Raw genomic sequence first — 27865 nt, forward strand, 5'->3', positions numbered from 1 at the left:
TATATAAGATGAATATTGATACAAAGATTGATATCAACTTTAGACAATATGCAATCAGATTCAATAACATATTTCAAAGCATAAGCACTACTTTCAAATACAAAATTGGAATTTCACGTCGGCTCATTCAAAGGTGAACACCCTCGTTCCTATTAAATGCATAAACAAATGTAGAAAGACATCACGACATGTAAAGAGACGTCTGGAAATGCTATTTTATTACGAAAACTCTGTCTCGAAAATGAATTTAAAGGCAGAAACCTGTTCATAAGCGTTGACAAAAGCCCACTTAAATAAGCAGCTGCGACAATACCATATATTTTATAGCTGGATGTCCGGCATGAAGAACACATGTCATGAAAATAGGTGGGAGCGTTTATTCTAATTTCCATCCAATCGATTCTATACAAGCCTGTGATAGAAAGACAAAAGAAATGTTGGCAATATATGAAAGGATTTTGATATCGATAATATCTGAAATGGGTTGCAGTCTTCTCCTAAAAGAATCAAAGTGCTTCAATTTTAGTTTTCGCACACTCTTAAAGATAACAAGCATATGATTAAACTTTTTATGTAATGATTTAAAATATCGAAGGATGCGAAGTGCCAAATGGTAGAAAGAGATCGTCTAATAAGAGTCGATATTTTTTTAATAAGTTCTTAATTTGGATTAGAATAAATATGAAATTGGTAGCTCAGATTTTTGAAAAGGCTCACTACACTCAAAGAAACCTAACGACCTGTTTAAAACTGTAAAAGTTATACTAATTTGTAACACACAGTTACAAATGAATGTATTACATGTATTTCTGTGAAAAATCGATAAAGGTAAATGTTGATATTCTCTGATTAATTTCAGATTTCTTATAGTGGCTTGGTATACGAAATAGCTCCTAAATATCGTTATTTTGCACTTGTATTAGCAAAAATTGGCATTCTGAATAAAAATGTTTTTGTTTGGTTAAAATAAAGTTGCAACTTTTTAAATCGTACTTCATTATTCAAATATATTTGGATATATTATATCAAAATATGAGAAAAGTAACAGCACTTGAAAATAAACTGTTAAACATAAAATGATAGCGCATTCTAAAAGGAAAAAACGAAAGTAATAACAATATACAAAAATTGCTTGATAAATCTTACATAATCTTATATATATATTGTAGCAACTTGAACTGTTACGTTTTCCTGTCTGGTTCTTCTCTGCTCTCGTTTCTGCTCTCCTCAGAGTTTGTGTGCTTGCAGATATATATTCATAGTTCGAATGTGTAAAAATATAAACAAACATTCGTTTTTCATTCGTTTTGTATCAATATTCATCGAGGAATGTTAGCATTATCTAATTTTGATCTGTCATGTTAACATATATATATATATATATATAATATTGGAGTTATGACATTAAAATTCTGATTCATATCAATGTCTTATGTCGAAAGATCATTATATAGCATACGTCTACATCAAACCAATTTTTATCAATGTTAAATAATTTTTAATTAAATAAATGTTGCATTCAAGTGGATTTACGAATGGTTACCTAAAAAATAAATTTTATTGCTTAAGTTGTTAAAATAATTAAATGAAAAGTAAGTAAAAATGAACATTATACATTCTTTCCAAATATTTAACAACTAGTAACTCAAAACCCCATTATATATAGAATGCTAAGAGCTGGTCCCTTAATAATTGAGTGACATATTGAATACTTCTTTTTTTTTTATGTGTTTCCGAAAGAGTTGAACAACTGTATTCTTGAATGGAGAACTTTATTTGCGGCATTTCAGTCTCTGCAGTTTAAAGCTAAATTCTATTTAATTGCTTGTAAATGCGTTAATATATTATTCTGTACTATTTAACTGTAAGTGCACTCACTGTTTGCCGTTGGCTGGGAATATAAGAATTGGAAGAATATTAGAAGGAGATTTATGCATAATGCACTTTTACTTTCTTGCATACGAAGTATAGAGGAAAATATTGTAACAGACAAAAAATTCGAATTCGAGATTTTGGTGAATCTACGCGTTTCAAATCCCCTTGAATTTGAAAAATGCCTTTTTGGAATTATGTCTGTTTGTAAACAAAATAACTCAAAAGCGTTTTGAGTAAGAAAAATAAAATTTGAAATACAAATTTTAAACGAATTTCGAACAATATCCATTTAGAGGAAGTCTGTCAGTCTGGCTGGTCCAGTACAAATGAATTTGATAATTACAAAATGTAAAGAGATAGAAAAATAAAATTTTGTACTCTAGTTAAGATACTAAAATGTAAATCCTTATCAAACTTTGATCCGAATCTGTACGAGAGTTGTTTGTCTGTCTGTCTATAATTTCACATACATGAAAACGCAATTATTTAAATCAATAAAATTCGATGTGTCATCTTGGGACTGCAAGTGTAGTCCCTTGTTAAATTTTGATACCCATCAGTCGGAGAAAAAAGGCATCTAAAATACATGTTCCTCGATACTCTTACAATTGAAAAGTTAGGTTATGCTTGAGATTTATATTTAATAATTATTATTCGGCTAAGCCATGAAAGAGAGATAAAAAAATTTATTGAATAATAAACAAGAAAGTTTCGGGGACACCACTTCCGCTGGTTTCAAGTCATTTAAAAGAAACTTTGTCCTATAATTATCAGTCATTTCGCCAATGCAAAACACTCTCTGGTTCCTCCCCCCCCCACACACACACACACACCTTCTTCCCTCTTCCGTTTGAAAGAACGAAAAACTTTCAAACCGATTTTGTTTCAAAGTAAACAGAAAACTTCAAATCAAAGCTTCCCATCCGAAAATTGTCTCTTTTTTCTTTCTCGCTCTCTTTTAGCGCTAGCATCGTAATATCCAGCACTATTTCCAGATGCCGAAAGCTCTCTCAGATGTAGTGAGCGATAGCAAACGCAAATAAACGCGGAGCTGGAAAATTACAAAGAGTTCGTAAGAGTTGTTTTTTCTTCCGTCTGCTATCGCGAGGAAGTTCCATTTGAAATAATAAACACTCGTTCGGAAGAGAGAGCCCGCTATCGAGTGTATCGAACAACTTTTAGTTGAAAAAAGAAATGGACGGAAGGATAGTTATAAATAGGAATCTCCATCTAAGATTTCTCTTTGTGTTCCTTGTCGGCTGTTTAAGAGTCATAGATACTGTATATTTTGGTGTAGATTTTATTAACCTTATGCAATTAAGTTCGTAAATCTTGTAACTAGTATCTATAATGTTGTTTATCTTGCACTGAATGTAATCGTTTGGTTCGATAAATAGAAATGTATAGCATTGGTATTGGCGAATTGAACCTATTTCTTTTTTAGTTCAGAAATGTAACATATGTACATTCATTGGAGAAATGAATGAGTTTGTTTATTTACATTGAATTTGAATGTTGGATGGAAGATGGAATGGATACATCAGTCTATTCGAAAAAGGAAGCAAGAGAAGAATTTTCTAACACTGTATAAAGTATCCAAATTTCTTGAGAAAACACATTTTTCAAATCCTTTTTTGGTGCCAAAATTGTGGTTTTATAGATCTGCAAATGCTTTTATATATTAGATATTGTCGTTGTTTACATAAGAATCATTAAGTTCAAAATTGCAACTTTGAGATATTGACAATTTAAACTTTAGAAATTTTATGAAAAATATTAAAAATTGTTTTATAGAATTCAAATTCCTATAGAAGGTTTACTGATTATTTGATACCTTAAAGCTCTAATCGATAGCAATAATCTATTAAAAATACTTTTATGAGTTCGACTTCTCAAAATGTAAGCCGCTTCTTTTACTACTTTCGTGTTAGTAATAATTATTTAAATTTTTATATCCACGGTTTTATTTATTTTTATAAGAGCAAATTATGCTTTTTTGTATTAACAAAATTAACACAAAAAAGTATATTATTAATAAAAATTTATATTGGGATTGTAAATTATTACACTGCAATTGAAATCAGTAATAATAATTTAATTGTTTATATCTACCATTTGATTTATTTTTATCAGTGCAAATTTAACATTAATAAAATTAACCCTAAAAAGTATATTATTAAATATAATTTATATTTAGATTGTAGATTATCACATTGAAATAGAAAATAGCATTCAAGTTTTCTCTGGTATTCACCACATAAATCGTTCCTCAATTCATTGTAACAAATAATTAATACAAAAAAAAACATTTATTATTGCAATTCTTTTAATTTTGATCTAAGAATGTATTTTTGATATTCACAGACCAAATTCCGCTAAGAGATTTTTTTTTATCTCAAATGGATTATCTAGTTATTTTTCTTACATTCCCAATCGGGAAGATAAAATTTTTGATATTAAAACTGTTTTCCGATCTCATTTTTCTGTTAGATTGCTAAGTTTTAATTCCTTTACGAAATTTTTCCTCCGTGGATTACATTTTTCTCTAATATCAGTATACTTATAATCTTCCGAACTGAACGGCAAAATTATACGGTTTTCAGAAGATAACCTCAAGAACAAATAAATTACTCCATTTTGAATATCCATTAATTCTGTAATCGCCAAACTATCTGAAGTTTTCCGCAACACGCAGAAAAATCTGTAATGTAAGCGTTATATCCTTCATTTAAATTTCAAATAAATGCAGATTGCTTTATTACTTCGATTTTTCTACTTAAAATTCAAACAATCTTCTAAAGTACTTCCTCCAAGCTTAAATCTGGAATAAGGCTCAATTCGAGGCACGTGTCTCAAAAATGAGCAATTTTTTGAGTAAAATATTTCAGTAATTTCATTTTGCCCATGTATGAATTAAAAATAAAATCGATTATAAGGCATATTTCTGAATCATTTCCATTTTGGAAGGTAATGAAATGCTGCGATGAGCGACCCAAATTTTACCTAGAACTCCACTTCTCCGTTAGAAATATTTGAATTTCTAATGTCTTCCAAATCTATCAGTTCTAAAAAACGGTAAACTATGGTAATAAAATAAACGATTCTTAGAATTTTCAATATTTTAATTCATTTTCTTCTACATCTTATTCTCTTTTAAAGTTTTCCAACAGCAAAATTTTAACTACTAGTGCAATTCGTTCTTCAATTTAGGGCTGTGGTGACCTGATAGTAAGATCTTGGCTTCAGAACCACAGGGCTTCAGGTTCGATTTCCTATTCCGCCGGGTAAGCGAGTCTGGCTCACGTTAAATCCGTCGAAGCCAAACGTCCTCCCACTGGCATGGTCTGGAATTTTGGAGAGGGGGTGCCAGCTCAGGTGTCGTTCTCGTCATCTGACCGCGGCTCAAAATTATGAGGTCCGTTCTAAAATCGCCTTAGTATTGCTTCAAAATGGGACGCTAATATAACTAAACTGAACTCGTTCTCCAATTTAATCTGATAATGTAATTTTTTTCCCCTCAGATTCTCAAAAACCGAAATAGTGACGAGTAGCCATTCAAAATTAGGCTTGAAGATACAAATCCTTTCGTTTGTTTTGAATGTTGCTAGCCATAGCTTTAATTGATAATAACAGAAATGTTTGAAGTGCAGCATTTAATTAAACTGAAGGTCATGAAATTGCACTCTTCATTCAAACCATGAATGTACCAGATGTATATCTATCTGTATACCACTTCTGCCAAGTACTTTCAAACAATTAACAAAGACCTTCAATAATCTTGTCCTTTTTTTATTTTGTTTTAATTTTTTAATCTGTTTGATAATGCATTTGATGAGAAACGACTGCGGTAGGTCTGACCTCTGGTAATCAAGATTTTTTCGCCCTTCTGAGGTACTTATCAACACGTCGTTTCGGATGGAATGTGATATATGACGACACCTTCCCGCTGGTGCACATTGATGTATTTGCTATTTCGATGAAATCTCAGCCGCTAAGGTATGGAATACAAATGTGCCTCTTTCATGGATGAATTACGCGCCTTTCCTGTCTTGCAGCGTCTTTTAAGGACTGTCGCAAGAGCACTCACATTTTCGGGCCATTGAATTGAGATGTTATTTTTCTGTCTGCATCATTTCTGCTATTCGATTAAGTGTCTAACATTTCATATTAGGAAATAGGATATTTATTTGGCGGTGGATGATTTCGTTGGGGCTGTGGCAACATCGCTTTGTACGTGAGTCTTGCACTTAGCGCCTGAGCTCAGTGCGGATTGAAGTATTTTGAGGCCCCCCCTTTTAATAAACTTAATTTAGCTACACATTTTCAATATGCTAATGATTTATTTTATATTAACCATTTCTATTTTATTAACTTTCTTGAGAATGCATTTGTGCTAATTTATACATTACGAATCCGAATGCTAAGCATCTATGTTGCGCTATACATCATTGAAAAAAGTAAACGCTAGTTATTAACTCACCAATATTCACGGCCAGTCCTGTGTTTGTGTGTATATGTGTTTACGAAAATTACCTTTTGATATATTTCGTTACCAAAATTGAAGTTTGGGTTCTTCAAATTCCCATGGATAGTTTCAAACATTTGTCATTTCTTTTAAATTCTATACCTACAGTGACGAATTGAGATATATGCGCAGATATATCAGAAAATTATATGTGTTTCATATTTCTTAACCATCATCTTTAGTTGTTTGAAAGAAATTCTGGGAAAGTGAGATGTGAAAACAATATATTCAATTAAAATATGTCACAATACAATACAGTCCAACAAATAATGAAATTTCAGTTTCTTTAAGATGTTTACCAGTCATTCAAAAAATTTAGATAAAAATTCGGTTAAGATTAGTTAAATTTAATTAAAAGCCCTGTCTATATCTTTTATTCTGTATGTGATGATCCAATTCTTTGTACTTTTAAATTCAATTTAAAATTAAATTTGTTCTTCTTTTGGGAACTGCAAAAGCATTTGCTACCACTGAATCTAAATTCTTTTCTGTTTTTCATTTCTGTAAAACAGACGCATAGAAAATTATGCATGAAATTTTAATTAATTAAAACATAAATCTTTCAAAGAAGAAAGTAACGAAAGACAGAGAACAACAACTGAACTAATCGACTTGGTAGGTTCTAACTACTAATTACACGGTTAACCATTTGTCTGCCTGAGTGTAAACCTTTCAAAATTACAAAACAAATACCACTTAAGGATAGTAAAATTTATAGAATAAATTTTTATATTTGTTATTACAAATTAATTCATATTCCGTATAAAAATTAATTCATATTCCTTAAAAATAAAATTCGAATAATTTAATGTCGGTAAACGAGAACATCATCATATGTAAATTAACTTTTATTAGTAAAGTATACATGCACCATATTTTACATACCATAATTCTATAAAAAATGTAATCAGAATTTTGAAAAATAACTGCCCTAATATTTTCTGGTTTTGGGGTCGAAAATATTTTTACCTAACACACATATCACAGACAGATGTTTTAAGGCGATAGCTATCTTCTTCCAAAACTGGTATCCATCTGTAACACTAAAAATTCGCTCCTTTACACCAAATTCTCTCCAGCGGAAAAGATTGGCTGCCAGTTGGCATGCCTGATCTCCAGAATAAACACGTTCTTTGTGCGCGCTATCCGCTTTCAGCAGCTTACGGCTTAAGGCCGCAATCTTTACACGTCGTTAAAGACTCGCCTTCTTGTGTTTAGCCCGGGTACAAACAATTCTCTGCAAGAGATTCTCTTTGTTATTCCCAGCGCCGTCATTTTTCTTCTGTGAGAGAAGTGAAATCCATACGGGTGGTCTTTAAGAAGCCAGCTGTTGTAAGCAAATGGAAAGTACACAGTTTGGGTTCTGAATTAAACAGAAAAAACGAAGTTAATGAGATTAAAAATTAGTAGAAGAATTGAAGAGAAATGCAAGAGAGATGTCTAAATCAAGGGTTTTAAAATGGCGGCCAGTTGGCAACCGGCCCTAAAACATATATTTTTGAGCCCATTCAAATATATAACAATGCAGAATTATTTTTAAAAAAGGAGGAACAGATTTAAACTGTTTATTTTTAATGAACGATCATTGATAGATACACATACGGTACATCACTAGAACATCGCAAGTTTTGTTGTTGTTGCTGCTGTTTTTCATTCGGTAAAAGTGGAGATGTTTCTTTTTACAAAAGATTCTTTGGTGAAAGATGAGTTACCATTGGATCCATTGTTGTAGTGGAATGTGCATTTCGTTTGTAAGTACAGTAAAGAACCATTTCGTCATAAACAGATTTTCACTAGGTACTAGAAATTTTAGGAGCATAAATGGATATGCTCAAGGAAAAGCACTGACCGTCCTCGAACGTCAGATGAAAATATCTTAACTTTTTTCGAGTGAGATCCAGTGCAGTTCTTTTTTAAGTCAAAATTCAAAGAAACTGAGAAAATATTTACAAACCAAGTTTGAAAACAATCGATTTGGCATATGAAATTATTTTCCTGTTCCAAACACTTATCGATGCAAGCAGTTATTTTCAATTACGAAAAGTATAATTCTCTTATCAGAATTAATAACATTCACCTTGGATCAATTTTGGAATTAATCGCTATAGTAAATAGGAAAAATTGGAGTGGGAGTGAGAATATATAGTATATTAAAGTGGAAAGTTTGTAGTAAAGAAGAGATGTGAGGAATCAAACATTCTGTTTACCCTTATTCTTGTTTTTAGCACTTTAATTGGCACAACGTGCAAATTTGTTTTGGTCTACTGGGCCATAAGTAACAGCTGATTTATTATACACGCTAAATCATAAAAATCTTGAAGTGCTGTTTTTTGACAAAACAGCCACACATAATGCCTTTAAACATAAACCGCGAATTACGAGCGCTCTTAGTTAAAAATAGTTAAGTAGACCGGACGGACCTGCTTCGAAACACGGTATCTGTTATTGTTCTTTATTCTCTATTTATTTATTCATTCTGTTAGCAGCACGGTAAAAAGCAAAGTAATATTTATAAAATTGCTTCTACCATAGATTTTAATTCAACATATAGTTATTTATTTTTTATAAGAAATTTCGGCAATAACGAGGGGAAAAAAACAAAGCTTCCAGAAATTAATAGATGGCACACTGTCCGATGAAGAAGATAATCAATCCCAAGTTTCCACGGGCGAATCTGAATCCGAATTCAGCAATTCGTCATCAATTGGCGATAAGCCATTAATAAAAAAAGGGGAGGGTGGAATGTGTCATAGACATAAGGCCAACCAACTTATTTTGTTCGGTAGACTGCACGTTGCCAGTTATTATGCATTTATGCGGCCCATATGAACCGGCGCTGAAGTACGAATAAAAAAGCAAACGATTTCACTTGAAGCATTCAGGATTCATACCGCCCAAACCGATACATTTCCTGTGAAATATAATTCACGTCATGATTAAAATGTTAATATGACGTTTTCAAAACAAATATAAATCATACAATATACATTTTTCTGCAAAAATATGAAAAAGGTCTAAGTTTATGAGAACCATAAGGGAAAGATTTCTCTGTTCATCCATATAAACTTGTATCTCGTTTATTTAGCCAGTGTTAGCATTTGAATTTTATACATGCTTTTAATATCATTCAATCAAGTTTAAAACCATAAAAATGAAATTTATTGTAGATATTTTTATACATACACTGTCCCATTCGGAAAATGGTAATAGGAAATCTGAAAAGAAAATTTTTCCATTTTCATCTTTCTCCATTTTTTTTAATTTTTTTTTTTTTTTTTTACGAATCAAGAATTTTAACTACACTTTTGTTAAGACAGTTAACAAAATTATTGTTAAAATTAGTTTCATATCATCTAAAATTTTGTTCCATATCAAAAATTGGAAAACACGTAAGAAAATTAATCACTTATTGTATTTATGTTACTTATATATTTTTTGTATATGCTTATAGTTTTAAGTACATCGTTTTTTAAGTAGTTTTTTTAAACCTGTTTTCTAACCGATTATTTTAAACGATTCATTTCATTTTCTTAGTTATTGATGCATTTAAAATTAAACATTGTTAATGAATCGATCTGTTCATGATGAATCTGAGAAAATTTTGTTGACAAATTCTTGAGATATTACATAAATTAAGAAAGATATTGTTTAGTGCCCATAAGGTTTAAACGCTCAGTGACTCGGTTATCAGTAATCATATTGTAAAAAAATGCTTTGTTTCAGTAAAAAATATTATTATATTAATTGCAGATTAATCATTTACACTTTAATTTAAAGTATAAATTCTACGGGAGCTAACAGAAAATGAGAGAGATACATATTACGTTATGACTGAAGGCCTTTATAATATTATGAGTGAATTATATGACTATCAAAATGTAAAGTTTTAAAATATTTTGATGAAGGATCTATTAAAGTAGGCATTGCGTAATATATTTAATTATTAAAATTTAAACGAACCTTTAGATTAGCGAACCAGCTGGTCGTCCAAGGCGGCTAGTTAAAAATAAATTATATTTTCAAATAATTATTCAACGAGTTGTAATGAAGTGTTTTAACTCATGGGAATCTAATTCATTATTTTTGTATACCTTTATTTTTGGCTTTATATATGCTTGTAACGATAGAATTTTGTGATCGATCTTTTCACTCTCCTCCTGATGTGCTAAAGATTTGAAATTTCATATATTTATGTGTTCTCGATAACATTATAATTTTTTAATATTTTCAATCTTTAAATAGCCATTTATTTATCAATTTGATTAAATTTTCGTTCGAAACAAGTGGCGACATCTGATAGTGAATTAAAGAAAAACAGATTTCAGTATTTCAAAGTATTTGTCAAAATTAATTATGAATTATTAAATTAGAAATAGTGTTACAAAGTTAAAATTAATTATTCTAAACTTTTTCTTTTACTTAAACTTTTACTTTTTTACTTTATGAAATACTTATTATAAAGTTATATATATCACAGTTGTGACGCATATAAATAAAATTATATTTTTGTACAAAATACATTGATTATAAGTAATAGTAAATGTTAAACACAAAGAGGTTGCTATAATTTTCAATGTCAAATAATTGCTGCGCTATCGCTTTTCCATCATATAACATAAGTAACTTTTTCATTTGGGTACATGCAAGAAAGTAATTGGAGAAATACTGCCGATATTTTTTTGTTATTTTTATTTTTAAAAACTGAATTACAAAAAGGAAAACTGCTTCATCATCCTGATGAGATAAGAAAACATTTTATCTTTAAAATTTCCTCTTGGATCAAGTAATACTCTATATTTTGGATAACTGCTATTTGACAAGCAATCATCATTAAAAGCTTTACAGAAAAAAAAATTCTAGCAGGATTGATATGGTTGGCCTCTTCCGGTCGGCTATTGATGGGATTAAAGAGCGATCCCCTCACCCGTATTATTAGTGGCAAACGCACACATTTAGTGTCAATTAACGATGGTCAGCACGCATGCCCGCCTCTGTCCCCAGGGAAGCGTCTTTGCCAGTAATGGACTTTATCTCGCCTCATCATTTCAAGAGCGCGCATTGATCCCATTCAGCTAAGACCTGCTAGGCTTTACGACTGAAGTCATACATTTGGGATGCGTTACGTAACTATTAAATAAGTATAGTGCTTTTAAAATTTTGATTTTTAAATAGTAAAATAGAGAGAGAAAAATATTGTTTGGATTTGTGATATAGTTATTTTGCACGGAAATATCTTATGTTAGTGGTAAGGCAAGAGAAACTTAAAGGCGTTTCATACAAATTACATTGAGCTTGGAGCATCCAATAAAACATTTTGTATTAGAAGAAATAAATGGTTCCCTTTTTTAAATTTAATTGAAAGAGCCTACAAGTCTTTTTACATACATAATTAAAGAATTTAAGCAACTTCAAAGCCAGTCAAACGACATCAACAGACAAATAATTTAAATTCATTCTAATTTGAGATTAAATATCATGACATCTTTTGTCTTCTTTACAGCAACAGTTTAATAGAGCATAGAAAACTCAAGCCTTGGTTTGTGATTAATAACCTATCTCGAAATTCAAAGCTCTAATTATCATGGAAATATTGACTGTATAAATAATTTTTATTATTGCACTTGATTATTGTGAGCATGTGATTCTTATTTTCTCTCTTTTTTATTTACCGAACCGATGAGCAGATGTTAAATTAATCCATCTTCGCACACAAGGTATACACATAGACATTTGTTATTTGGTGAATGGGCCCCTCATTGAGCGAACTGTCATGTGGTCAATTCTATTGCCCATATTCTTACTCAATGCCCTAATTTTACTTCTGATCGTTTAACTCACTTTCATTTGCCTATTTTAAATCTACCTGGTGGGTGAGAAAACCTCACTCAAAACTTTTTGACTTTTTAAAAGCCATTGATTTTTTATGGCATTTGATTTTTTTAACTATAACGTGATAAATCATTGATCTTAACTTCTGACGTTTTACATTTTATCCTTGTTTTATTTGCGCATTTTATACTGGAACTGTTCAAAAAAATCCCTGTGCATGGCACAGCTTGTCCTAAATTGCCCTTCCTAAACCACACCACACCATACCATACCATACTTGTTCTAAACGACACCATATCATACCATACTTGTCCTAAACCACATCGTACCATAACATCTCGTTTTAATTAAATTTACACCTAACCACTAAGACTTGAATCATAGAAGCACATAAACTAGCCTTCATATAAGAGCCAGGGCCATCTATTTTTCCTGCAATTCAGACAGCTCTTACATGTTTATCATTACATTTCCATCTCTAAGATAATCTTTACACACCATTCTATAAGCGTCCGCCCTATGAAATCTCATCGAGCGCTTTCTACATATACCTGATCAAAGCTGTCATTTCCACAGGGCGTTTTCCTGCAAAATTGCATGAATCCCATTACTACAACCTAGAACAATCTATCTCTTTTCATCTAACACGGGTCATTAACACTTGTATTTCCATTCAGACTGTACATGCAAAGCAAATCCATCACTTTTGGTCCTATATTGTCAATGTTTTTTGTCAATCCTTGTGCACCACCAAGTACAGCACAAGGCTTACAGAAGTAAGTAGAAACAACTACATACATAGATAAAAATATGTACATATAAAAATAAGAATAAAAACAACAGGAAAAAATAAACAACAAAATTAATTAAAAATTGAAGCAGCAAAAGCAATAAATTGACAGAATGAGAAAAAAGCCATTTTGTGGTCGACCAAAACATGAAGCGGAGGTGGAACAACAGGCATCTAGATCCATAATAAAATCTCTTCTCCCTTCAGTAAGTTTGGAGCAATCAAAAAGCAAGTGTCCGACATTTTGAACTCCACCACGCTGCAAGAACACAGATCAGTGTTCGATAATCCAAATTTCTTGAGATAGTAATTGAAATTACCGTGTCCAGTAAAAAATTTTGTTAAGTGAAAATCACTGAAAAATGCTTGTTATTTAACCTTTGAGAAATTGTGGGGAAAAATAATTTGGTTAAAGAGGCAGTTGACGAATTTTGGTACAGCTCGTTCCATAAGAGAATGGTCTTTTTGTGATTCTCATTACGAATGTGAGATTTGAGAATGCTCATAGGATCAATGATGTTTAGTTTTGTAGCTTGCTTTGCTCTTTCATTCCCTAAAATGCCAGAATGACCTCGGACATGTGAAAAACAGACGCTAATTCCTCTTGATGAAGTTTTTTGAATACTCGGAGCCCTAGTTAAATGCAGTCTCAACTAGGGCTGTGCCGATTTTCGATTTATCGAAAAAAAATCGATCTTTTTGAAAAATTTATTTTTCGAAAAATATCGATCTATCGGAATTATGATCTTGAATAATAGTTCACGATAAATCGCGATACAATAAATAGATATTCACAATTAATTCGTTTTGATTATCGGTTAGTGTTTATTTTTGTTGCTCTTCATTCTTTTTCATCTTCATACAGAATTTTTGTTGATATTTCTATAAGTACTGTCATATTCTGATATATAAAAGCACTTGTTTTAAACATGTCATTTTGGAATAAACTGTTTTCTGTTTCCTAACTGAATGATACCATTAATGAAAAATAATTGCGGTTATCCGAATGTTGAAGGCTGCTCTTTGTTTAATCGCTAAATATTCATCGTCAGAAATAAAAGCAAAAACGATTAATTCAGATTAAATTTACAATTTTATTCGTAGCTCGCATTTTCACACTTAAGCATACTCGCAAAAAAAAAATCTGTTATTCTTCCGCTTTCGCCTAGTAACTCACGATAAATCGATATTCACTATTAATTTCCGTTTTCGATTTCGTTGTGGTTACCGACTAGTATTTATTTTCGTTGCACTTCATTATTATTGACCTTCATACAGAATTTTTGTTAATATTACTATAAATGCTGTCATATTCTAATATATAAAAATACTTGTTTTAACCCTTTAAAGGGCCATTTTTTTCTAGTCATATTATGTTAAAATATTTTTAGGCTTGAAATTAGAATAAGAAAAGGGATTCATTTAGCTTATTAGATAAATTTAATTTGATTAATTAATTAATTTGGTTCATTAATAATTAAGTAACAAATCAAGACACATCATTTTGTGTAAGATAAAGAACTGAAGCATCTAAGTTTCTATCTTTATAAAAAAATTTGTCAGAACTTATGCCAACCTACATAATTTCATACAAAGATTGGTGGGTTAAACGATTAAGATTCAGTGGGAAGCATACCTCCCACGGCCCTAGAAAGGGTTAAACGCAGTGTTATAAATTGTCACTTGCAGACATTGCTTGGAAATTGACACACTTTATTAAAGGGATTTTAATAAAATTACTTTCTAATATTCCTATTAAAAAATATTTTTATAATTTAAATTGAAATGTGAAGTCGTTCTGATCAGTCAGTACGTCAAGAGATGTTATTTATAATAGCTATAAATATATAATGATATCACGATATATCGAAAAATATCGATATGTGTTAGACGATATATCGCGATGATGAAGTTCCGACATCGCCCAGCCCTAGTCACAACATTTCCTAGAAAATCCACTGTTTCAACCTTAAAACTATAGATCCTGAAATTTTTAAATCAGAAGAATAAATCTCGAGCGTTCATCAAATTATTTCTCTTGTCAAACTACGCCATCTAAAAATAGCATCAGCAAATCACATTCCGTTCCTTAACTCCAAACTTTTCAACAAAGCCTTCACTACATCTAATGGGCTGGAAGGTATTTAATTTCGAGTTAGTCCACAGCTTTAATTAAAAGTGCTCGGAACTTCCATTCTGACTAGATTTAACTACGAAGGTTTAGCGAAGTATGCAGAAAACAAAGGGGAAATTAAAGCGCTTATCTTAATTCGATTTGCGAAAAGCGTTAATGGCTGGGACCCAACATCTGTCGCATCCTCAAAGCATCCACGGAGGAAAAAGAAACTGCAGTTTCCTAGTTCAAAACTGCTCAACCTTAATTGTTGTTGGAGAGGTTTTTTTATTGGATTTTTTTGGATAGAAATTTTGCGCTATCTATCAATTGTTGATGAAAATAAATCTTGTTAGCCATTAGTTCGATGATTGAAATAGAAAATATTTGAAGACTGGTTCTCTATTTTGAGCAGAATTCATCAAAACTTTTTCTCAATTTTGGTGATTTAAGAGGAAATCTTTTGATTATGCTAGTGGGTTTTTTTTAATTAACTTCTTTTCTTTCTATTTTGAGGCGAATTCATCAAAACTTTTTCTCGATTTTTGGTGATTTAAGAGGAAATTTTCTGATTACTCTAGTATTTTTTTTTATTTTTTTCCCCCAAAGTTCGTTATTTTGGGGATAATTCATCAAAACTTTTTCTCAATTTTTAAGGATTTAAGAGGAATTATTTTGATTATAATAGTGTTTTACTTCCTTTTTATTTTCATTCATAGTTCGCTATTTTGGGGAGAATTCATCAAAACTTTTTAAGAGGAAATCTTTTTATTATACTAGTGTATTTTTTTTTTTTACTTCCTTTTTATTTTCTTCCATAATTCGCTATTTTGGGTAGAATTCATCAAAACTTTTTCTTAATTTTTGATGATTTAAGAGGAAATCTTTTGATTACTCTAGTATTTTCTTTTAGCTTTTTTTATTTTCTTCCAAAGTTTCTTATTTTGGGGATAATTCATCAAAACTTTTTCTCAATTCTTAGTGATTTAAGAGGAATTTTTTTGATTATAATAGTGTTTTATTTTACTTCCTTTTTATTTTCTTCCGTAGTTCGCTGTTTTGGGGAAAGTTCATCAAAACTTTTTATTAATTTTTGATGATTTAAGAGGAAATATTTTGATTATACTAGTGTTTTTTTTTGTTTCCTTTTTATTTTCTTCCATAGTTCGACATTTTGGAGAGATGTCTTCAAAACTTTTTCTCAATTTTTGGTGATTTAAGAGGAAATATTTTGATTATACTATTGTGGGATTTTTTTACTTCCTTTTTATTTTCTTTCATAAAAATATGCAAATGTAAAATATTGCATCCATTAAAAAACCTCGGTAACGACATGTTTAAAAAATTACATATTTGGAATCCCTTGGAATCCAGACGAAAGGTCTTTGGAATTGTGTCTGTCTCAGACAAAAATACTCAAAATCAGAAAGTGTAGGACGAATGTAATTATGTCGCTTTTATTCAAAAATTATAGATCTTTGTCAAATTTTGAACGAAGTCTGTTACCTCTGTCTTACTGGAATCCAGTTTCAAATGCACTTGTATCCACAGCTAGAGAATCTACTATAAGCATTTTATTATAAAATTTAAAATCAACGTATGGTTTTCATGAATACATTCAATATATTTATAGTATAGAATACATAGGAAATTCATTTTCTGAGTGCCTTTCTTCATACGCAGTGTCCTTGTCTAGTATCCATCTCAGGAATCAGTATCCAGTAACAGCTTTCTCTTTCTCCCTATCGATGATTTTATACTCTCTTGGATTATACAAGAAGTAATTGATTGTTTTTAAAATAATTTCTACAAAACTGCTACACTGGTTTTGTATAATTTCTAGTAGCTTCTACACTTATAAAGCACTGAAAAAACCATCGCATTGTCAACAAAGTTTATGCATCACGAATGAAAGAAGTAGCGCAGCGAGTGTGTGACAACCAAAGAAAGCATGGTTTAATTTTTTTGCCTCGAGTTGTATTAAGAGTAAATGGCGATCACAACATAATAGAATTCATTCATTCTTTCATCGAATTTGGAATTAAAATTGATATTTTTAAGTCAATTTTTGCACTAATATTTTGTATTTATGAATCCAGCAGGAACTGTCACTTGAGATTTCCGTATCTATCCTAGGCCCTGAAAGAATATTGATGAGTTATTGCTTATAATGTTCTATATAGAAGCCTTACTTTATGTTTTTTAAGTGTCCAACAGGTTTTTAAATTCCTGTTTATATGGTTTAGTTCTGTGATAACTGGGTGACTGTTTGTAATTTAAACAAAGATTCCAGCAGATTTGTTAAGCAGTAATGATCCACATAAATAATATACCGTTGAATAAATGCTTTCAATTAGCTTTAACATCTGATTTTTATGAAAGAAATACATAAATGGACACACAGCTAATATAGTAATTCTGTTTAAAGTGATTATAAATAGATAATGAGTTTTCTTTATAAAAATCATTTATACGGTCGGTTTCAGTCATCAACAAGTAATTATGAAACATTTCATCCTTGATCAATTTCCGTCGTGTATTTTATAAATAACGTTTATAATGCGATTTAAGCTAAACGTTAATGCTCGAAGGACATAACATCTGTCGCATCCTCAATCTAGCATAAAGCATCCGTCGAGGGAACAGAAACTGTTGATTTCACCATTGCCGGTTTCCTCACTCAAAACTGCGCATCTTTATTATTATTATTATTATTGAATTCTTTTATCAGATTCAAATTGCGTGCAATTTATCAGTTATTAAAAAGAATAAATCTTATTAGAATCAGGCGATTGTTGAAATACGAAATATCTTAAACGTTGGTTTTTTTTCAAGAAGCAATTTTTTTTTTTTTTTTTTTTTTTTTTTTTTGAAATACAGCAACTTAAAAAATATTTCGATAAAATATAAAATATTTTGATATAATTTTTTATTTTATTCATTAACATTCCATTTTCAGTATAGATATACTTTTATTTTGCGTTGATATATTGCTTTGCATTCTAAATAAGTTATGTAAAAGTTCACTTTGATTTTTACTTAATATTATATTTCTTCAGATTAATTTTTTTAGTTCGTTTAATTTATCACTATCTTAGATCCCCCGGGGGGGCACCTTGAAATGAGGATGAGATACTTCCGGCATGGTGGTTGGATCTCGCCACCATGGAGGGTACACTAATAGGTGGAGAATCTGACTCCTCCCATCGATGACGGGACGTACTTCCTTCGGGCTTAGGACTCACCCACAGTTCCCGCCAGTGTTGCTGTTGCGGTAGTCCGGTCATTCAGTTTTATGGTTTAAATCCGTTACCTTCGTGGCGGGTCGGAGAGTCAGATGGCTGACTGACTTATCACTATGTTGACTGAACATTATTTTAAAGACACTTATACTTTACAATTGCTTTTATTAAGCATTGCTTCTAGCGAAATTCATTGGAGAAAATCCACCAGAAACTATAAACTTGACATTAATCTTTTCATACTTATATTTACCATAACATAAAATTAGTGTCATCTAAGTTTTATAGTTGAAAAGAATTGTAAAATCAGAATTTCAAAATTTTGAAACGCATTTACATATCCTAGACAATAGAAAAATACCTCTACCTCTAAATCTGAAAACTATAAACAGACAATTGTTTAAAGATGTTGGTTATTTTTTTATTCAAAAGCGATTTAGTAAAACTCTGATAAGTAGTTTTTCAAAATGTATGAGAGATTTTTTTGTTCTTTTTTTCGTTTCGAAACATCTATATGTTTCGCACAAATTTTAAATGAACTAAGAGGCAACTATCTTTTCTATGCCTATTTTTTTTTTTTTCTAAATATTATTTTCTAGAATGTTTTATGTAAAATTTATGTATTCTTATAAACAGCCTTTATATTTTATTGAAAGGAATTCTGAATATAATAATAAATAAATATTCTAAATCACTAGTTTTAAAACTAGAAACAGCAATTTTAGGGAAGACTGTTGAAAATCAATCACATTACACACAAAAAAGAAACATTTATACATTTTTTTTCATCAAAATTAGATGTGCTGTCAAAATATTTAATAGAATTTATACCTATAGATGCAATTTCCATCTGTCATTAAGGAAACTAGTATACGAAATATATTTTTAATTAAATTTTTGATAAATACGGTTTTTAATTTATTTAAAATTAGATTCAAATATTTTTTAACCAAAACATTTATGTTATTAAACTTACTGACCTTAAAATTATTAAATATTCTTGTTTAAGGAAACGCATAGATTAAGTAATTCCTGTTTAATTTTTTAAAAATCTTATACAAGCAATAAGTTATGATTCTTTTTAAAGTGTTTTTCGGAGAAAATAATTGATAAAATCCACAATTTATTTCTCTTCTTTCTATCCGCGAATGTGCTTCATCAACTTGAGCTATTCGAAGCGTATTGAAGACAAATTTTGCTACGTTGGTTTTCCTTTTTATAGCTTACCGATAAATGGCACACCTGCGCTTCGGGCAATACATCTATCATCTCTCAAAGCAGAGAAAATGGGTCAATATTTGAAATCTAACTAGCTAATTCTGTATGTTGTGTGTCGGGGGCGTAGCTCAGATGGTAGAGCGCTCGCTTAGCATGCGAGAGGTACCGGGATCGATACCCGGCGCCTCCATTGATTTGCTTTATTTTCCAATTTTAAAATTACCTGAATTGATCGGGGAAAAATACAAACAGTGTTCCGTACAATAAGTATTTACAATTTCTTTTAACTCTTTGCACTCGAAAAAGTAATTCGATATATAATTATGTTGTTTATTATCTCCCTTGGATTGAACACCAATTCAAACCAAGTCCAAGAGATCGGGGAAAGAGGGATGCAGTAGCTTCTGAGGGTAACAACCCTTGAAATTTATATTATAAAAGGGGGATAGATTCTAACGAGGGTAGAAGTCTGACTTTAGTTCATATGAAGATGACAGTCATACACTCGCTGGCACAACTCTTTTTCACAGGGCCGTAATAGCCTAATTGGTAGGGCGTTGGATGCGCGTCTCTTGAGTTGTGAGTTCGAACCGCAGCGGTCGAAGACTCTCCGTGTGTGTGTGTGGTGGCTGGCGCACGTATAAATCTGTCATGGTCACAAAATTCTCCATATCGAGAGTAATGCCACTGAGGGTACTGGATCAGAGGTGAAAATTCTCTGGTTCAGGTCTAAATCACGATTTGTCGATGAGTGAATGGGGTGCATGAATGAAACCCGCCCCGTAAAAAGGGTTGTGACGTGTGTGTAGCTAAGTCGTACTCTTGGCCCTATATGGCGCTACTTAAAAACAAGAGGCTCACCCTTGACTTAAATTCACTGACTTCTAAAGACACTGGGCTTGTCTATGACAAGCTCTATTAAAAACAACGACTCCTTTTTACAGGGGGAGTTCTTTCACACACCTCACAAATAGAATGCATGGTAAAGAACAACCATGCCAGAACCAGGACTTGAACCCGGGATGCCCAGATCACAGGGAAGGCACGCTACCCCTAGACCAGGAAACCGGTTATGCATAATTTTTCTCTTAATATAAGGACTTCTTTATAGCTTCGAAAAATGAATATTTATAATTGTTTTAAGTTGAATTTCTTTGGAAAATTAATCTACATCTTACTATTCTGTAGGTGTTTTTAACAATCAAAATTGAAAAATAAATAAATAAAACGTCAAAATGTTGCACCATATTAAATGATGAGTGAAAGGCGGCATCCGAGTGCAAAGGGTTAAAATTCTAAAACTTCCTTGGTTTAAAACAAAAATGTAATTTTCTCTAGCAAGATAGCTATAATTTATTTATAGTCATCTGTTCCTTTTTTGAAATATCTTATCTGAAGTACTATACATTCTGGGATTTGGAAATCCTCCGCACTTTTATGCAAGCATGTAAAGTACATGCTTGGCACGAAGCGTGGGGGGGGGGAGTGACTCTTTAGTTTAGCACAAATTGAGTGTCAAATAGCAAAAGGGAGGTGACAATCAGTATTTACCCGTGTTGTGTTTGAAAGACGTCTACTAATTTTAAAACAATTCCGTACTTCTTTCAAATTAAACAATTATAAGCAATTCTTTTTTCTAAATCCTGATCCCCTCTGTTTTATCGCAAATCTTCAACATTCTGTCATCCAAAATCCGATGAATGGGCAAAATCGGCCCTCTCAATATCTCCGCTTTATGAGAATCCATTCTCGTTCGTTCTCCGAAGATCAGCAAGGTTATCGGACGAGGGCCTCTCACTCAGCGCTTTGTAAAAGAGTTATGGGGCCCACGTCTTCCACATCATGATAGATGGCAGCGCGGAGAAAGTGCCTCCACTGAATTTTAATTAATATCCTCTTCGGATAAGGCAAGGACAGAGTCGATGAGCTTGAGTGGCTTGGAAAGTGTCTCAGACTGTTTTGATCTTGATGCATATATCTGTCCTCTTTATGATTTCATGGTTGAGATTACTTTTATTTATTTCTTTTTTTTCTGCAAAAGAATTGTTCCGTATAGAAATACAAGGAAAGAACAAAACTTCGCATTATTAAAAAGACCAAACAGGATTTGTTAACCCCAAATAAAGCCCAGTAGATTCGATTGATTGAAGTTGTGTCTTGAATTTGAATTAAACATTACGGATCATTTTGCTTTTTATTTACCGGTGAAGAGTTCCTGTGACAAAAAGGGCTTTTTAGAAGCGATTTCTATTTGAAGTTTGTTTCAGAAAAAGTATCTTTCGCAACTACTATATTACCTACAAAATAAAATAATTTTAATATGATCACATAATGAATTAAAGAAAGAAAAGAAAAAGTAATAACAAAGTGCAACATTTTAGGTAGATTCCTATAGGAAGACTACTTATTGCAATGGTTCTCATGACAAGACTTCAGAAAACTTTCTGCAGTTCTTCGCCGATCATGATCCCTAGACACTTCGTTCAGAAATATAGGGTGCTCATTAATTATTGTCGGAGTTTCCGTACCTCATAACTTTCGAATAAAAAATATTACGCAAAAACAAATTACATATTCGTAAATTACAACTCAAAGAATTTTATTAATGATATTAAAATGTAAAGCTTGCACAATTTGCACTTTGTAGGCATTCAGTTGAAGGCGGTTATGGAGAACGTTCCATATCGTCGTATGTGATCGGTCTTCCCGCTCCCTTTCGGTGTAGAACGCTACCAGTTTCCTGAAATTGTGTTAACCAGCGTTTGATAGAATTATCCGAAGGATCTTTCTTGTACGTGGTCCTGAAGCGACGTTGAGTAGTTATGACTGATTTAGTTTCGAAAAACCACAATACACACATTGCTTTTTCTTGCACGGTCGCCATTTTTATTTATGACGTCATAATTACCCAGACTGCAAATGCGCTAAGATCGCATTTTTGCCACGTAAAATTCTTTGAGTTGTAATTTACGAATACGTAATCGGTTTTTGTGTAATATTTTTTATTTGAAAGTTATGAGGTACGGAAACCCCGACAATAATTAATGAACACCCTATATAATATATATATATATATATATATATATATATATATATATATATATATATATATATATATATATATATTCTTATAAAGCTTTGCCCATGTTATTTTGTGAACAAGATAATTTTGGTTGGATTTTAACTGGCTTGGAATATGTTATTAGAAATGTAAAAATCTCGGACGAGCTCGTAAATGGTCGATCTAGCTCAAAGCGGGTGGAAACGGTAGTGGGGGTGAAGTTTTCATTTCGCTATAACTTTCTTAAGATTGAAGATAGAAAAGTAAATCCAATTAGCAAAGTTAGTGCCTCATTAAGAAGAACAACTTTTGTATTTAAAGTTTTTCGGTAACTGCAATATCTTAAAAGTTAGGGACTGAAAAGTGATTTTCAAGTTCTAAATTTGACTGTTTCTAACATGAACAATTTATGCTGCGAGAGAGTATTTTAAATGTAAAGGAATCTACTTTTGTTTTCCAACTTGCCGAGATGATTTTTTTTCTTTCGCTGCTTTTTCAGCAATTTTTAATACAAAATGAGTCTGGATATTTTGCAGATAAATAAAAAAACAATTTCCCAACTGCCGTCCTCGATAGGGAATCCTGATTAGCAGAATATTCTGGATTTCGCCCCAAGAAAGTCCAGTAAATTTGCATATTTCCTCGAAATTTATATTAAATATTAATGTTTTAATCTTCGTGTATCTTTATTTAATGCGATTTAAGCAGCAAATTCTTTTTATCTCATTTAATTCAACTGTTATGTAGGAACTCTAAAACTGAAGTTATTTTAGTCCGGCTAGAATTTGTAATATTTTTTGTTCTGATTTTTTTTTTTTTATATATAAAATCGTTGCATTATTTTTTATTCAACATCTGCTCAAACGATATACAAGGTAAAATTTTCGAGTTTGAATGCTAAAGAATAAAGAATTCAGTAGAATGATATGAACTACTTTGAGGAGAATATATTAGTACAAAAAGAAAAGAAAAGATCTTATAAGAAAGGTGGGTTTCATCTTTTCAATCTTTTATATCTTTATTATTTATTTCAGAAATGAGGAATTGTTGGATAGTTTTTGTATAAAAGTATTTATTTTATATATAAAAATTTGAAATTAGGATCAACTGTCGGTATGTTTTGCCATATTGCCAACATTGATATAGAATATTTAATTTCTAAATAAATAAAACATTGGTAAATATGAAATTTATTTTAATCTGTTAAAAATTAATAAAGTTTTAAGAATCTAATAAAATGGATACGTAGAATGAAAAGAAAGATGCAAGGATAATTCTTTTTATCCCAATCATATTTCAAAGTTAATTTTGCCTTCTTAATTATATCATTTTCTTCTTTCATGTTATTATAAAATTGGAAGCAAGTCATTTTTAGGAGATAATAATAAATCAAAATAATACTTCACTGATAGCCTATGTCTCCCATCCATTCATTGAGTTAACCCTTTAAAGGGCCATTTTTTTCTAGTCATATTATGTTAAAATATTTTTAGGCTTGAAATTAGAATAAGAAAAGGGATTCGTTTAGCTTATTAGATAAATTTAATACGATTAATTAATTAATTTGGTTAATTAATAATTAAGTAACAAATCAAGACACATCATTTTGTCTGAGATAAAGAACTGAAGCATCTAAGTTTCTGACTTACTAAAAAAACTTGTCAGAACTTATGCCAACCTACATAATTTCATACAAAAATTGATAAATTTGGTGGGAAGCATACTTCCCACGGCCCTAGAAAGAGTTAAAGTAGGGAAAATGTTATCTCTACATATGCATTGTTGGCACGAATTACAAATACATTTTCATATAACTTCATAAGGCATGCATTCTGACCAGTATAATTTGTATTTGCCAAAAAAACCTTTAGCCATTTTTCTTTCATAATTGCTTTTCAGTTTTAATTTATATCCTTTTTTTCTTTAAATAATTTTTGAGGTTTATAAGTTGATTGCATCGAGTCTCAGTATTGCTGATAATAATGTTTCTTGCTAGTAAATATGCAAAATTGCGTTTTATTTCTCCATATTCAGGTACTTGTTTGAGCATTATCAAGTCAAAACAAAGAATTTTTGTTTAGGGACAAATAATTAAAAGGATAGAGAGATATGGCAATACTTTAATTTATATATAAATACTTTATAAAGTACTGGGGTAATCTTGGCTATCAATGACAGTATCCTTAGACATTTATTTAACTTTAATAAATAATTATCAAGAATAAGCTTCCTTCACTCTTACGAATTACTTAAAAATAATTAGTTATTATAAATATAAGAAATAGTTATTTATGAATAAACTTTCCCCATTCTGTCGAATTACTAAAAAATAATTACTTTAATATAAGAAAGAACGCAATAATTATTGAAAATATAATATTTAATTATTGAAAATATAATATTTTCTATCTGAAGATTACTTAAAATTAATTATTTAGAGTAAATTCTACAAAAACTTTAATTTTAAAAAAATCTCAGATGTGCATTTATTTGTTAATTTATAAAATAAAATCTATCGAGATCATCTAGTTTCCAACAATTCTATAACATGAATGATGTATAATTTTAAAACAAAAATTATTATCTAAATCAATCATCGTGTGGTTCAAGAGGGAAATTTTTAACTATTTTTTTTCAGATTTAGTATTTCCAATAATATTGTTAATACTGAAATAAAAAAACTAGAGAAATTTTTCCCCAAGAATAACATTCCATGAGTCTACATCTCAAATTAACATTCTCAAGAAGCTACATAAACTTCTTTTCATACAAAAAAAAAAAAAAAAAAAAAAAAAAAGGAGAAAAGAATGACGTTTAAATGTTTTTTTCCTCCTCCAACGTGACTTTATGAGAAATAGTTTTGGAACAACAGGAAGCTTTCACGCACGATCATTAAAATAAATAATCATGTTATTAATAAAACAAGGTCATTCGTTCTGTGTGAAATTGGTAAAAACAATACTTTCAGGAAAACAATTCTTAACTTCTTTATATATAGCTTTATGTATCAGCATTTAAAAATGCGTAAATAATTCATAATCTCAGACGTGCGTGTCTAAGTGATGTCGTGATGAATTTTGGATTCACTTAATATTTAACCATCATTGCTCTTTTGCACATTCATATTTTTCTCATTGACATAAAAACAGAAAAAAAATTGTTTTGATTTAAAATTTACTATTTTAATTCCTGAAAAATAATTTAAAAAATCTTAAATCTTTTTTTAAATATAAGATTGGATTTTTCACTGAGCATATAAGTTAAAACCATTACATTAATACAATTCCAAGCTTCTTTATGTAATGTTTTACATGCCTTTATATAGCATTATAGGGAGAAAAAAACTTTGTTTTGTTTTAAAATTTAGTATTTTAATACTGAGAAAATATCAAATCCTTTTAAAAATATTATGGATCCTTATGGATTTCTGACTGAGCATATAATATAAAATCATTATCTATCTATACTTATATAAAGCTCAGTGTGTGTGTGTGTGTGTGTGTGTGTGTGTTGGTGCTCTACAGGCCAGACCGTTCAACCTACAGCTACCAAATTTGGCACATGCATACCTTGGAGATCGGGAATGTACACCTGGGGTGCCCTTTTTTGGATTTTTAATTAGAATTTTAATTATTAATTAAAAACTAACTTTCCCGCCAAATGAGTAGGGCTTTAGTTTTTTTTCCCCCAAGCTAAAGAGGATAGGCTTAATAAATTTTCGGCCACTTATTTCAAACGATTCTGTTCATTTTCTTAATGTTTAATGCATTTAAAATTAAACATTGTTAATGAATCGATCTTTCAGATGCATTCTGAAATACTTTTGAATAAAAATAAAACAGAATAAATGAAATTAAAAATTTCTAATCTGCATAGCGTTACCCCAATTGGCGTAGAAAAATTCGCGCAGAAGAGGTTAGTCTTCGCCAGAGGTTACGAACTTTTATCTTACACAATGAACTATCAATTCATATTTTAATTAAAGTAGACCTATAGTTTCCATTTATCATAAAAAAAAGTTTAATAACATACACTTTAATATTCATTACAAGATTATCACCAAAGTTTAATAACATACATTTTAATGTTCATCACAGGATTATCACTAATCATATCACAAAAAAACTACGATTATCGCTCATTACGAACACTGCGACAAATTAAACATCTAAAATGCTCTTCGTAACAATGGCCTTTGACGTGAATCAATCACGCACCGAGACCAATTTCCCAAGATGCATTGGGTACTTTTTTTCTCTGTTCGTGGTCTTTTATTCCTCCATGCGATAGCGAAATCTCTTTCAATTACGGTGCACGACAAATCCGATTTGTTTTCTCCCGTCCCATCATTGTGTGGGACAGAGGTGATCGAACGCGAGCACAGATTCTAATCTGGCAGGGGAGTGCCCGGAACAGGAAGTGGTGGACTGCAATGGGAGGTGGACGGTCAATTAGTAGCCGGCGAATCTTCCTTTACTGCTGTGAAAAAGGTAGTTGGCTACCGTTTTCGATTGTTAGGGAAGTTTTGGGATATGATGATAACTTTTATGGTATTATTGGACTAAGCGATAAGTTTGAACTTGCAAATTAAGCGCGAGTGAAAAAATACAGGAGGAAATATTGTCTTCTGAAACTAAAATGGAGATGCAAGCGTGTGTCCAAATTGAAATTAAAAGTTAGACTAAGAATATACAATGGCTTTGCTCTCGGAATCAGAGAACCAACTACTAAAGATTTACTGTATCTGTGGGATCATTAACCCCTTAATCATCTTAATTATACAAGGGGTGTCCAAATGAAAAGTTACGAAACGACACTGTGGGTATAAATGAAGACTTTATTCAAAGTATACACCATAGACCTGAGCACAACGATCCCATTGATTAACGAGCCGAAAGATTCCTTGTTCCCAGAATTCCTATGGCCTTGACGGGGCCCAGTCCTTCAAAGCGTCCTTGAGTTCGCCGTCCAAGGTCCGCTACTTGTTGAATTCCTCGAACACAGAAGAATCATTAACTCCGATGTGTACTGTGAGGCCCTCGAAAGACTACACAGATCCATCAAGAACAAAAGACCGGAACTACGGAGAGTGTAGTTCTGCTCCATGATAACGCGTATCCACACGTCTCCCGGAATACACACGCCGAACTGCCAATTTCAAGAGGGAGCAGCTCGACCATCCGCCCTACAGCCTGGACATGTCACCCTGCGA

At 31.2% G+C, this 27865-nt stretch overlaps 1 protein-coding gene and 1 non-coding gene across 4 annotated transcripts in view; both read left to right on the forward strand.

Annotated features, from left to right (window-relative positions):
* Positions 1-27865, forward strand: part of LOC129964016 (neuron navigator 2-like) — a 654345-nt gene that overhangs the window by 320317 nt on the left and 306163 nt on the right. The window lies entirely within an intron of this gene.
* Positions 19710-19782, forward strand: Trnaa-agc (transfer RNA alanine (anticodon AGC)). The gene has a single exon. It is a non-coding gene; the product is annotated as a tRNA-Ala (tRNA).

The sequence above is a fragment of the Argiope bruennichi genome, chromosome 3 (assembly GCF_947563725.1).
Source record: "Argiope bruennichi chromosome 3, qqArgBrue1.1, whole genome shotgun sequence".
Taxonomy (NCBI): Eukaryota; Metazoa; Arthropoda; class Arachnida; order Araneae; family Araneidae; genus Argiope; species Argiope bruennichi.